This window comes from Thalassophryne amazonica, chromosome 12, assembly GCF_902500255.1.
Source record: "Thalassophryne amazonica chromosome 12, fThaAma1.1, whole genome shotgun sequence".
NCBI lineage: Eukaryota > Metazoa > Chordata > Actinopteri > Batrachoidiformes > Batrachoididae > Thalassophryne > Thalassophryne amazonica.
Window position 1 is genome coordinate 46,618,963 of NC_047114.1, and position 13,239 is coordinate 46,632,201.

The 13,239-nt window shown below is 37.6% G+C and overlaps 1 protein-coding gene across 1 annotated transcript in view; it reads right to left on the minus strand.

Annotated features, from left to right (window-relative positions):
* The window catches only part of chd8 (chromodomain helicase DNA binding protein 8), a 127,770-nt gene extending 117,600 nt beyond the window's left edge, over positions 1–10,170 (minus strand). The window contains 1 exon segment of the mRNA XM_034184112.1: positions 10,056–10,170. The gene's annotated coding sequence lies outside the window, so the exon portion shown is untranslated.
* Between the last annotated feature and the right edge of the window lie 3,069 nt (positions 10,171–13,239).

Here is a 13,239-nt window from a genome sequence, read left to right on the forward strand (position 1 = left end):
GTCAGTTTTTTTAATTATTATTTTATTTAGGGCTGCAGCTATCGATTATTTTAGTAATCGAGTATTCTATCGATTATTTTGGCGATTAATCGAGTAATCGGATAAAAAGTACTTCTGCCTTTTTAAACAACATCAATAGTCCAGGGCTCTCCCTAAGCAATTGCACAAAGTCACTGCGCAAAGTGTAAAATGTAACCATTTTTAAGTTTTGTTTTTTTATTAAGGTTGATGGACTGGGTCCCTGCATGATTTTTTTTATCCTCTTTCTCTGCAATTCAGCAGATGCATTTCAGCTGGAGGTTGAACATGCAGCCTCACAGTCAGTTTTTTAAAATTATTTTATTTAAGTTACCGTGTTTGTGAAGTGTTGTGTGTTGCCCAAAAAAAAAAAAAAAAAAAAAAAAAATTAAAAAGTCAAACTCAGTGTGAGTCTGAGGTAAACACAGAAGAAAGAGTGGAGTTCTGCTGTTTGTCAATGTAGCCGGGGACAGAGCTGTGACTCGCCCAGTCTGAGAGCCCCTCACACTGGCAGAGAGAGGCAGCAGCCGGCCACCGGGTCAATAGTCCATCACCACGTAGAGCAAACCGTGTGTTTTTTAAAAATAGACAAACAGATGCACAGTAAGTCTATTTCAGATGATTAGTGTGGACTATCTTTCTCTTAAAAGGCTTTATTTTACTCTTATGTGTCACGCTGGAAAGCGGAAGCTATCGCTGCTAATTTGATTAGCTGTTATGCTCCAGTCTTCTTCTGTTTTTTTTTTTTTCTGCGGACGTTGCAGCGCCACACACAGGCCTGGCATATGTACTACAATGTTAAATGAAGCTTCGAGGCACAGAATTTGCCTCGAACATTTTTTGTAATCGAATTATTCGAGTTACTCAGTTAATCGTTTCAGCCCTAATCTTAAGTTACTGTGTTTGTGAAGCATTGTGTGTTGCCCAAAAAAGTGAAAATTAAAAAAATGAAACACTCAATGGAAGACTGAGCAAAACACAGTGTACTTCTGCTGTTTGTCAGTATAGCCGTGGCTGGAGCTGTGACTTGGCCAATATGAGAGCCCCTCAGACCGGGCAAAGAGAGACAGCAGCCAGCCGCCGGGTCAATAGTCACTCCTTACGTAGAGCAGACCGTGTGTTTTTTAAAAAATAGATAAACACATTGCTTTGCTTTAAATACGCAGTAAGTCTATTTCAGATGATCAGCGTGGACCGTCTTTCTCTTAAAAGGCTTTATTTTACTCTGTGTGTCACATTGGAAAGCAGTAGGTATCTTTGCTAATTTGATTAGCTATTATGCTCTAGTCTTCTGTTTTTTTTTCTGGGGACGTTATAGCGCCACACACAGGCCTGGCATTACAATTTTTTGTAATTGAATTATTCGACTAATCGTTTCAGCCCTACTGTAAATGTAATTAAACCATTCCAATCGTATCTTTCTGAACTCTTCCGCATCAAGCTCCATTGTGTCAATGTTTACAATGTGCTTGAGTGATAACAGGTGAAGTTGCTCATAAACTTTAAGTTTCTTAAATATTTATTACGGCCACTCTTAAAACTTCAGTTATTTTTATCATTTTATTACTGGCAAATTTTAGAATTAATTTAGATAAGATATACTCATTATCTCACAGGAATATATCACAATTATTTGGGAACTACTTTTTGCACAGGAATTGATCAAGCACATCGGCCGCGGGCATGTACTAGCACAGAATATCCAAAAACTGGATAGTTGTTCGGCCAAAACAAGAGGGTCCACTTTTAGCTTGCCATAAACTAAGCTAGTGGCACTCGTGAGAGTATGGCATGCTGGCTCTCATTATAGACAACAGAAGAAGGGTTCGTTTTTTTTTTCTCCACTGTGTTGCGTTTTGAGAAAAAGCGCATTTTGTGTCAAAATAAAGCCATAAAATACTTTTTTTTTAAGTTAGCGGCTTTATATGAAGACGGAACATGGAAACAAATTTTAACGAAAATCAATATACAAACGCTGGTTTTGCAACCCTGAAAGCACTTCAGTACGTGCACAGTATAAATAACTGCCCAACACTTAATAATTTCAGTGACTGTAAACACATTTTAATGCCATGAATAGAATTATTGGACACGCACCTGAGCACTGGATGTGTGGTAATTGAGCGGTACGAGTGCTGTGGGTTTTGGGGCTCCCTATGCCTCTTCCGCGCTCTTCTGGACCTTGGCAGATTACGCTGTTTAATAACTTTGGTGACATGTTTCTTCATCTTTTAGTGTTCTTCCGAAGTTTTGTTGATAATATCCAAACATAACGTGCAAAGAGCTTTACTGGGGAACTTAACTTTGCGGATTAACTTTGTCCACGTCCCACTCCAAACATGTTCACTTAAACCTTTTTTTTTTTTACACCACTATCGATGTCTTTAATGCAGTCTTCATCCTCTCTCTCTCTCTCTCTCTGTAATTTTGGCCATGTTACAGACACAGCTCAACCAAACTTACAGAAAAATCAAGATTTCCACTTCCAGATACTTTCAGTGACTTTCGATATTAAAGTTCACTGTTGCAGAAAAAGTAACCCATGGCATTGTGCGTTTTAGCTTGCAGTTTAGCAATGCGGTTCCCGTGCATATGAGGAAAGGTTAAACAAGCACAGCTGGCCCTACTCCACCTCTCTGCTCCACCCCAATTTTTCTCAAGGGATTTACGCTGGTCTCAGAAATGGCCCAGAAATCCAAAAAAAGCCATAAATAGGCAGATCCATGAAGAATTCTCATCCCTGGTTATTGGTAGTATGGCCAAAGCAGACAGTCAACTCACTGAGAATGGTCTGCTTGAGGTTTTTTCTTGCAATCAAAAAATGCCTGAGGGATTTTGTTCTTACCACTGTTGCCAATGACCTTACTCAATTTATGATTTGATTAGGTGCAGAAAAAATAAACTGAATTATTTCCTCATCACATCTGTGATGTAAATGCATCCATTTTCAGGCCTGCATTTGACTGAGATAGATACAGACAAACTGAAGGCTGCTATCAAAGCAACCTCACAGGTTGACCCTCTCCATGTCACCCTGCACTGATACAATAACGCCTGACAAAAGAGCCCAAACCAAATACTGAGTGCATAAGTGACCATACTTTTCAGACATTCAACAGTTAAAAGTCCTTTTGTGCACTGATCTCGTCAAATACTTTAATATTGTGAGGGGTTTTTTTTTTTTGGTCTATTTTTTGGAGCTGTAGGCCATAAAGATCAAAATTGAAATAAACATTTTTAAGACATTTTGGTTCATTCTGTAAATAATGATTCCAGAAAATACTTTCACTTGCTCAAATAACTGAAATATTGAACTTTTTCCACAATGTTCTAATTTTTTGAGAGCTGAAATGATTACTTGAACTCAAATAAATCAATTACAAAAAAAATAAATAACGCAAGTCCCTTCAGCTTCTCTCTTTTTTCCAGTCAGGGTCACCACAGCAGATCCCAGGTGTATCTGCATGTTAATTTGGCATAGGTTTTACACCAGGATGCCCTGCCTGACGCAACTCCACATTACATGGAAGCAAGGGTGGGGTTTGAACAGTAAACCTTCCACACTGGAAACAAGTGCACAAACCGCTTGGTCGCCACTCTTGCTAATTCATTTACAAGAAAACGTTCAAGGCAAATTCTTTGCCACGAGGCTTCATTTAATTCCTGTCACCCAAGTGTTCTGTAAACACACCACTACTGAAAATGATGCAGTATGTATGCCAGGCCTGTATGTGATGCTGTAACACTCACAAAAAAAAAAAAAAAAAAAAAAAAAAAAAAACAGAAAACATGGACCATGCGCATAACCAGTGTAAGGACCTAATGTCGGCCACATGGTTTCATTGTGCGTTGTTCTTTTTATGAGTTTTGTTACTGTCTGTGTTGTTATTCTGTGTGCCGAATAAATAAAATTCATTCAATGTAACAGCAGAAGCTACAACTTTCCAAAACAGCACAACGAGTAAACTAAAGCCTTTTAAGTGAAAGAGGGTCCAGCCTAGGGATGGGTAATGATAAGATTTTATTGATATCGATGCCATTATCAATTCTGCTTATCAATCCGATTCCTTATCGATTCCCTTATCGATACCTCTTGTGAATTTTCTGTGTACTAAAAGTAGGCGTTACAGGTTTCCTATGCCCAGACATTGACATTAAGCTTTTTAGTGTATTTGTCCATAGGACAAGTAACCCTGGCAGTTTACTTGTCCTATAGGAAAAGTTGGTTGTCCGGACAAGCGAGCGCCGTGAGCTGCGTGAAGCGTGCCAAAGTCACCTAGGGGTGTCCGGGGGCATGCTACTGTGGAAGTACTGAAATGACACACTTTCATAAATTGCTGCTCTCCTGTGTGGGTGGTAAAATTCAAATTTCAATGGTTTTAGATGCATTGAAAGCAAGAATAATAGACAAAAAAATTACACTTATGTTGTAATATATCAGTTCTTTTTTGTATTTTTGTCTATGTTAAGGAAATAAATAACACTGAAAAGTTTAAAAACATTAATATTTGACGGACATAGCATTTGCTCTCTTCTTTAAAAATGACACACTCTACCTTTAGTCCAATAAGAGTCCAGGCAGAGTCTTTCTGTCACGTTGACAGTTTAGTTTTTTTTTTTCTCTCAACATTTTTGAGTGGAATTGCATACTTATTAAAAACAATATAACCCCTAATTGTCTTGTTTGAAAAAGAGCTAAATCTGGACTGATTTGATTGTCAAATCAGAATCAAATGTATTTAAGTAAGTTCTCACATACAAGTAATTCGATCAGGTGTCAGTGCATAAACAACAATAATAAAAAGAAAATGAAAAAAATAATTCTGGAAGAAGTAAAGGAGTAAATTTGCTCTTTTAGATGAAATCATGGATGAAAAACTTTCTGAAAGTTTTTCACACTTTACTGTTTCACTGAGGCTGTGTGATGAAGATGATCGTTTATTAAAATTGCTTCGCTGCTTTTGACAGCGTGTAGCGTCTGATTCTCTCTCTCTCTCTCTCTCTGGGTGTGTGTGTGTGTGTGAGAACGAGAGACTTCACTCTTACACCATATTTGAGCAAACTTTGGAAACATGAAGGCTTTCAACTGTAAAATAAAGCCTATAAATGAATTTCTGGCGCTATGCAAGCAGAAGCTCTTTTGTCTGAAGACTTTTTGACAGTTTTTTTTCCCACTGTGCTCTCTGAGCTGCAGCCAGCCAGCGGTTGAGGGGCGAGCAGGCATTTCAGCACAGACAGCCTGGCTGGATTTTAGAAAACTACCTGAGAGCAGGGCAGAGTGCGACGGTTCCGTCATAACACTGATGGCGCAGCGCCATTGTTCCATTGTCTGGGGAGAACCCTGTGATATCATGCTTTCCGACTGTCCACTGTGTGGAGAGTGGCGGGAAAAACCGAAGACGCTTTCTCACGAGGTGCGAGACAAGACGTGATGTAAATAAGAAAACAAAAAGGCGGCGGTCAGGTATTTTGGTTCCGAGCGATGAAAAGAATTTGAACGTTTTAAACCAAAAAAAAAAAAAAAAAAAAAAGTCACTTGTCCGGTTGGACAACGATTTAGAGCATATTGCTTGTCTGATCGCATTTTACACTTGTCCCGGACAATCGGACAAGCGTTAATGTCGATGGTAGTATGTCAGCAACATTTTATTGAGTCTTAAAGTAAATAAATATGAAATTGATCACTGGATCCTTGATCTCTGGAAATAAACAAAAATAAACAAAATCTGTATTTTTTGTCAAAAGCATTTCCTTTCAGACATTTTGGCATGAATGTCTCTCCATAGCTCTGAGCTGAGCCCAGCTGGCTGCTGCACGTCAGCGCAGGACGTCTCATTTTGGGAGGAAAAAAAAACAAACAAAAAAAAACAAAAAACGTTTTGCTCGATTGCAGTTTGTTTGTATTACAACATTTGGAAAGAGGTGTCATTTGATTTATACAGCATTTCGCTTTGAAGTTACTAATTCCAACTGGACTCTATCATTCTAACTTGACTCGGCAGAGAGCCGCGCAGCGTTTGGAGCTGTGTGAACAGAACAGAGGACGATTCTGGTTTCTTTCTCACAAGACAGGAGTCCCAGTTAGTGACTTTAATCCGCACAAAAATGACTCACAATTGACATATTCAGGGATGAAAGTGGTGAAAAACAAAAAAAAGCTGAAACCCAAAATTACCCCCCACCACCACCCCCACAACTCTGTTCGAATTCTAGAAGCTCTGAAATCCAAACTGGGTTTATTCCAGACAATAAACTGCAGTGAGTTCCGTATCCATTTTAGTGAGGAAAAAAAAAAAACAATTTTCCTTATTCAAATTCATTCCAGTAGTATTCTGCCCTTACTAGGATGCAGCAGTTTTCTAGCTTGGCAGACAGTTCTGAAGGAAATCACTGAAGACATTAACAAATTGAAAATATGGTTTGACCGAAACAAATTATCAGACAGGGATGAAGTGGAGGTGTTAGAGTCACTAGGTGTTCACATGAAACATTTTTTTCTATATTTATTTATTGGTCCGGCGTGCTTCAATCATTCATGAGCTGCAGCTTAGCATGGCAGATGAAGAGCTAATTCAGCCAGCACCGTCTTTGCTGAAGGCAAACGTTTGGGCGCATTTTGGATTTTATTATTTGCTGCATAAGAAGGAGCTTGACGTGACTTATGCAGTGTGCAAAATCTGCAAAATGAAAGTCAAGTACTTCGGAAACATTTCAAATCCGCAAGCCCACATACTACGCTATCACCCGGAGCTAAAAGAGGGGAGCAGCGGTATCTGCCGACTGCGCTTCGCTAAACTGCCAGCCAACTCTGAACGAGCAAAACAGATAAGTAAATTTACATCTAGAATCACTTGATTAACCTTGTAAAGCTGCATTTTCTTAAACATAAACATTTTTAAGTAATATAACTATTTCTCAGAGCTCTTTGAATCGAAAATCATTTCTGAATCAAATGGTCACCCCAAGAATCGGAATCGAGTTGAATCATGAGTTGTTGTACGATTCACACCCCTATTATTTATGTTCATTGTTAGTTGGTTTTATATTTTCTGTTGTGTTTTTAAATCAGGTTCTTTTTGTCTCTTTCTCTAAAATTGTATTGTAGCATTATTAGTTATTATTACTATTATGGTTGCTGTTGCTGCTATTATTATTATTATTATTATTATTATTATTAATATATAAACAAAAATAAATGTAAAAAAATATTACAATTTGTAATACATTTGACTCTTTTATGACAAACACTGAGCCATTAATTATTACACAGAAAACAAAACGTGCTGAGATGCGAACAGCTTAATGCTAACTTTAACACTGAAAGTGCCCCAGACATGCTAACGCGTTAGCGTCGGTTCTGTTTTTAAATTATAAAATACATTTATCAACTGTTTCAGAAGACCATAACAGGTCGGTTTAACATAAAAAAGGTAAATATTACTCACAGACATATGCTCTTTGGGGTTTTAGCTGGGAAAAATTAAGATAAAGCAAAATAAAACAAAGAAACGGGTTGGATCAATGTTCATTGCTTCGAGCTTCAAAGAAGAGCCGCTCTACAGAAACGGTTGATTACAGATCCTGCAAGGGTTCTGTAATCAACATATCTAGGCATCATCATTTTCCCGACAAACACCCCCATAAACAACAGCCGCTCTGAAGGACCAATAAGGGAATCATTAAGCAAAAAGGCCATTGATGTCGGTGGATCAAATCATTTCATAACAATCCCCGAAAAGAACCGGTTCTCAATACCCAACCCTAGTCCAGCCTGATCATCTGAAATAGACTTACTGTGTTTTTAAAGAGAAGCCGTGTCTTTGCGTGTTTTCAAAATACACACGCCGCTTTGTTTTGATCCACTGGCTGCTCTCAACCTCACAAACAAAGCGAAAGAAACTGCTCTTTAATTGAATCAAGTTTAACTATTCAAAAAAATGGCTTTATTCAGATTTGACCACTTTTCATCAACAGGGTGTACAGCGGCTTTATCAATGCGGCTTATGCGGAAAAACTGCTTGCCACAACCCAGGTTTTTAACAGGCCGAGTTAATTTTCACACGCAGTCAGCCCGCTTGACTAAGGATTTCACCAACCACCTGCACTTACAGTGCAGTAAAGCTCCGAAACTTGTAATGACAGGGGGAAAATAAAACTACCAGGGAAAACAGAGAGAACACCTCAAAAATGAAAAACTGCATGATGGTGCAGCACTACTGTGCAATTGATTAGGGAGAGGCCTGGCACTACTGATAACGTTTAAAAACGCAAAAGTATTTTTGTCAGATTACTTGATTAATCGATGAGAGAATACTCTATTCCAAAAATATTTGATAGTGGCAGCCCTAGTACAGTCCAAACCCAGCTCTCTGTGGCATTTAAGGATCCTCCAGGTAACAATTCAGAACATGCCAAAATAATAACAAATGCTACAGGTGTGTTTATAGCAGCAGATATGTGGCCATACTGTCTTACTGACAATGCTTTATACACATGCTGAAAGTACTTGAGCACATTTATGAAATCTGCTCTCTTTTTAACTTAAAAATGGAACCAGGTTTTGTTTCCTCTTGACACTGTACTGAAAACCTGAAAAGTGATTTTTGTGCACTGTTACACCCCTACAAACTGGTAGAGTTTTGTACTGAAGAATTCAACATGTCTGTTTAGACATGCAATTGACAAATGTGATATGCATACAAAAAAAAAACAACAATAAAAGTCCAATTATGTCCCCTTGAAGACACCTGATTGGAATTATTGTTCTTCACACACATTTTCATATGGTGTGAAAAAGTGTGTGAGGTTACAATGAAATCTACACACACCAGTTTGTGAGTTCTGCTTAAAAGCCTCATCTCAGGAACAGACAGCAATTTTCTATAGACAGTGGCTATCTGTACCTATCTGTCTTTTTCTATAGTGGCTACGTGTACGGACCTGTATCTACAGAGACCGTTCTAAAGATACAGAGGGTGTCGCAAATATGTCCGTACCCATACCATATGGCTAAAGGTCCGGCAAGGCTTCAAAACTCATTCGTACATTGTCCGTATCTTCAGTGAACCTCGGCCCGTACCTTTAGCAGTCCTGCAGAAGATACGGTTGTACGTACCCATAGCCACTTCGATAGTGAAATTCTATTCGTACGTAGCGTCTCTCTCATTGATCAATATACAGCAGGTCAAGTGATCATGAGGCTATGCACCTGTACATGTATTTGCTATTAATATGTACATTCCTAAACTCCATTAACCATAACAAGGCTGTGCTAACATACTAATAGAATTTGGAATTGTTAATACAGCTATGTATGAAATCCATTTCTATATACCTGCAAACTTTTTTTGGGGGGGGGGGACGACAATTAAAAGGTGTCCACAATAACTAATCTAACTCCAATAATACAAAAATTCACAACTTGCACAGAAACTCCTCTGATTGTTATGTTATCTGCATTTTATGAAAGCTGGATATATAGTTTAATTCCGACGAGAAAAAGCCACCAATGTCATGTTCATGTTAAACTTGTGGTGGGTGGTAATGCGTTATTTTTTTATAGTAATATACAATCGTGGACAACAGTGGGCAGATTGAGTGAGTGAGTTTTCAGCCTCAGAGGGTCCTGATGCTGAGAAGCTCGGATGCTTCCTCTCTGGTCTTTTCTTACAAACCCAACAGCTAGCATTAGCTTGTAGCGCGACCAAGATATGCTGTGTTACAAACCCGTTTGTTACAGTGAGCACATTTAGGCTATTAACCACGTCACGTTGTGTGTTTGGAGTCGTTAACTTTTTTTCCCCTGTCACATACGACTAATCGTTCAGTCAACCGGACTTGTTCAACCTCATCAACAAACCGGACCAAACCAAAGCAACGTGCCACAATAAGCACAGCCCGACAACGTTCACACAAGGCTTAGGCCGCAATGCTGTTTCGACTGGTCCGCGTCTATTTTTCAGCAAAAAACCTGGGAAATAACCATCATGTCCGCCGCTCTAAGTGCCACAGTAATAATTTCGGGGTGCTAAATTTACCTTTGCATCGACACACATGGCTTTCTCCGTCTCACAACACTGTACGATTACAGGAAACGGCCAGGGAAGAGCAGGAACTAACTTTCTGGCTCCAGAAACCGTAGATCGAGTGCCCCTTCGACAGCTGCTAAAAAGTGATTGGATCGCTTTAGCAGGAGCCGGCAGAAGGTGGTGATTTCATTGGCTGATGTCGTCATCAGTCACAGCAGATGGCTATTTCTGGGCGGGTTGTGAGGGGTAGTTAGGTTGAGGGAATAATGAATGCGGCCTAGCTTGTGGCATTTGATTGAGTGTTCGTCAACATTGTCGCGTCTTTTCTGTTCAAGATGCTCGTATGATCAAAATACAGCGACTATAGCTCCAAACGGAGGTAAACAGACAATATTTTATCATTTATAAACGATAGCAGAGTGTGGAACACAATAGGCCCGTAATTGTGAATAACACACCAGGCAGTTTTTGGGGGGTTGTTTTATTACATCGGCTACAAAGACTGGAGACCTCTTTTGAGGCCACGATTTATACAGTATAAACCCAGACTCCTTGAATCAAGTGATAGTATGCCCTGATCTATTTTCACCCAATTTTCAGTTTGATGTCTTCTGTGCTTACACGACCAATTCATTTTTGAGTGATTGGATTTTAGCGCCCTCTAGGAGGTCTAGATGGTAGTGTACAGAGCAGTGACGCCACGATTTGACAATGACGTAAAAAAAAAGGCAACTTTGATGAAACGTTAAATACATTTCACGATATTCAATAAAGCTTCAAAAATACTTGGAAATAAATAAGTTACATTATTATGTAGATACACGCCGTCTGAACGATTACAATTAAAAACGCACATGCGTGTGTAAGAAAAAAGAGGGAGAACAATTGCAAATGAACATTATATTAAACTGGATGAACTGCCAAAGAGATTTGTTGGTGTATGGTGGTGTAAATAATAGTTATGGGTTACTATTTATGATTGGCAACGTGTATATTGTAGTATGACTAAGTTTATGGTAAATATGCTTAGAAAATGGTGTAGACTTGTGAAGTATGATACCTGTTCATAGTACTGTAAACCCTACATGTTCATGGACACTGAAGTAATAATTGTCAATAAATAATGATGTAGTGAAAGTAATATAGTATCTTTTAAATGAAATTTTGAAATAAAATTGTTTGTTTTGCTCAATATTGAAAGATGAGGGGATGGTTGTGGTAGTGTGGCAGGGTGAAGATGGGGGTGGATTGCACATGAGGGGTGCCTAAACTGATCTATCCATGTGAGAGTGGGGTCATTTTGGGCTTTCAGACCTGACCACACTCTCACACACATTGTATTATGTTATAGCCTTATTCCAAAATGGAGTAAATTTTTTCCCCTCAAAATTCTACACACAACACCCCATAATGACATGTTTTTTTTTTTAATTTTTGCAAACTTGCTAAAAATACAAATTATGAAAGTATTCACACCCTTTGATCAATACTTTGTTGATGTACCTTTGGCAGCAATTACAGCCTCAAGTCTTCTTGAATATGATGCGACAAGGGATATGATTGAGGGATATGATTTTTTTTGCAATAAACAGGAAGAATAAATGAGGTGGTGGTGTGGCACTTTATGTAAGTTCTATCACCAATGTGAAATTATACATAGTATGTAATTTTCCTTGGAAAATATCGTGGAATGTGTTACAGTTGAAATTAAATGTAAAAAATCAAAAAATAGAATTATAAGCTGTGTTTATAGAGCTCCAGGATCAGATATCAATACTTTTGTGGATAGACTGACTGACATGTACAACACAATTAATAATAACAAGCTTTTGTTTGTCTGTGGAGACTTTAATATTGATTTTTTTAAACCCTTATGGTTAATTACAAATAACTGAATTTATAAACTCTATGTTTTGTATGGTTTTATATCCTGTGATCACACATCCAACCAGGATAGCTAGGAACACATCAACACTCATTGACAACATATTAACAAATGCCGTTGTAGGGAATATAACAGGTGGAATACTTATTTCCGATGTCAGTGATCACTTGCCAGTTTTTGTAGCCTTTCAATCATCAGTGTACATTTTATTAGGAAAATAACCAATGTTAATATTGAGAACCTCAGAAGGGATTTATTGCGCCAGAATTGGTGTGAAATTTATTGTGATGATGTTGATGAATCATATGAATAATTTATTTCTATTGTATCTAATCTGTATGATAAACATTGTCCATGGGTGCCTAAAACCGGAGATACACAAAGGACTGATAAACCTTGGGTAACAAAGGGACTCCTGAATGCATGTAAAAAGAAAAATTTATTGTATAAGCAGTTTTTAAAATTTAGAACTAATGAAGCCGATAGGAAATATAAGACATATAAAAATAAATTAACAAACATTATGCGATTGTGTAAGAAGCAGTATTACTGTGATTTGTTGGAGAAAAATAAAACTAACATTAGGGGAATCTGGAAGCTCTTGGGCAAAATCATTAAAAAGAAAAAAGTTGTTAAAGATTATCCATCTTACTTTTATATAGGCGCTGATAAAATTGTAAAAGGAAATAAAATTATTGCTGATTATTTCAGTGATTATTTTGTTAACATTGGTAAAAATTTATCAAACTCAATTGTAACTACGGCAAAGTGTTCTATGGACAATTGTAAATTAATTAATAAAATTCAGGATTCAATGTTTATTAGAGAAATGGATGAAAAAGAAATTTTTAACATAGTTCATAAAATTAAGGGGAAAAAATCCACTGACATTGATAGCTTTGATATGGTTTTGATTAAGAACATTATTGACTGTATTATCAAACCCTTAACATATATTTGTAACCTGTCTCTTATGACTGGGGAATTTCCCTCCAGAATGAAAATTGCTAAGGTGATACCATTGTTTAAATCTGTCGATAAACACGTTTTTTCAAATTATAGGCCAATCTCTTTGTTACCACAGTTTTCTAAAATTCTGGAAACAATATTTGTAAAGAGGTTGAACGATTTTATAGAAAAACATCATATACTTAACGAACAGCAGTATGGTTTCAGAAAAAATTGAACAACTTCTTTGGCTTTAATAGATTTTGTGGAACAAGTTACAAATGCAATAGAGAAGAAGCAATACACTGTTGGGGTTTTTTTGATTTACAGAAAGCATTTGATACTATTGATCATACCGTA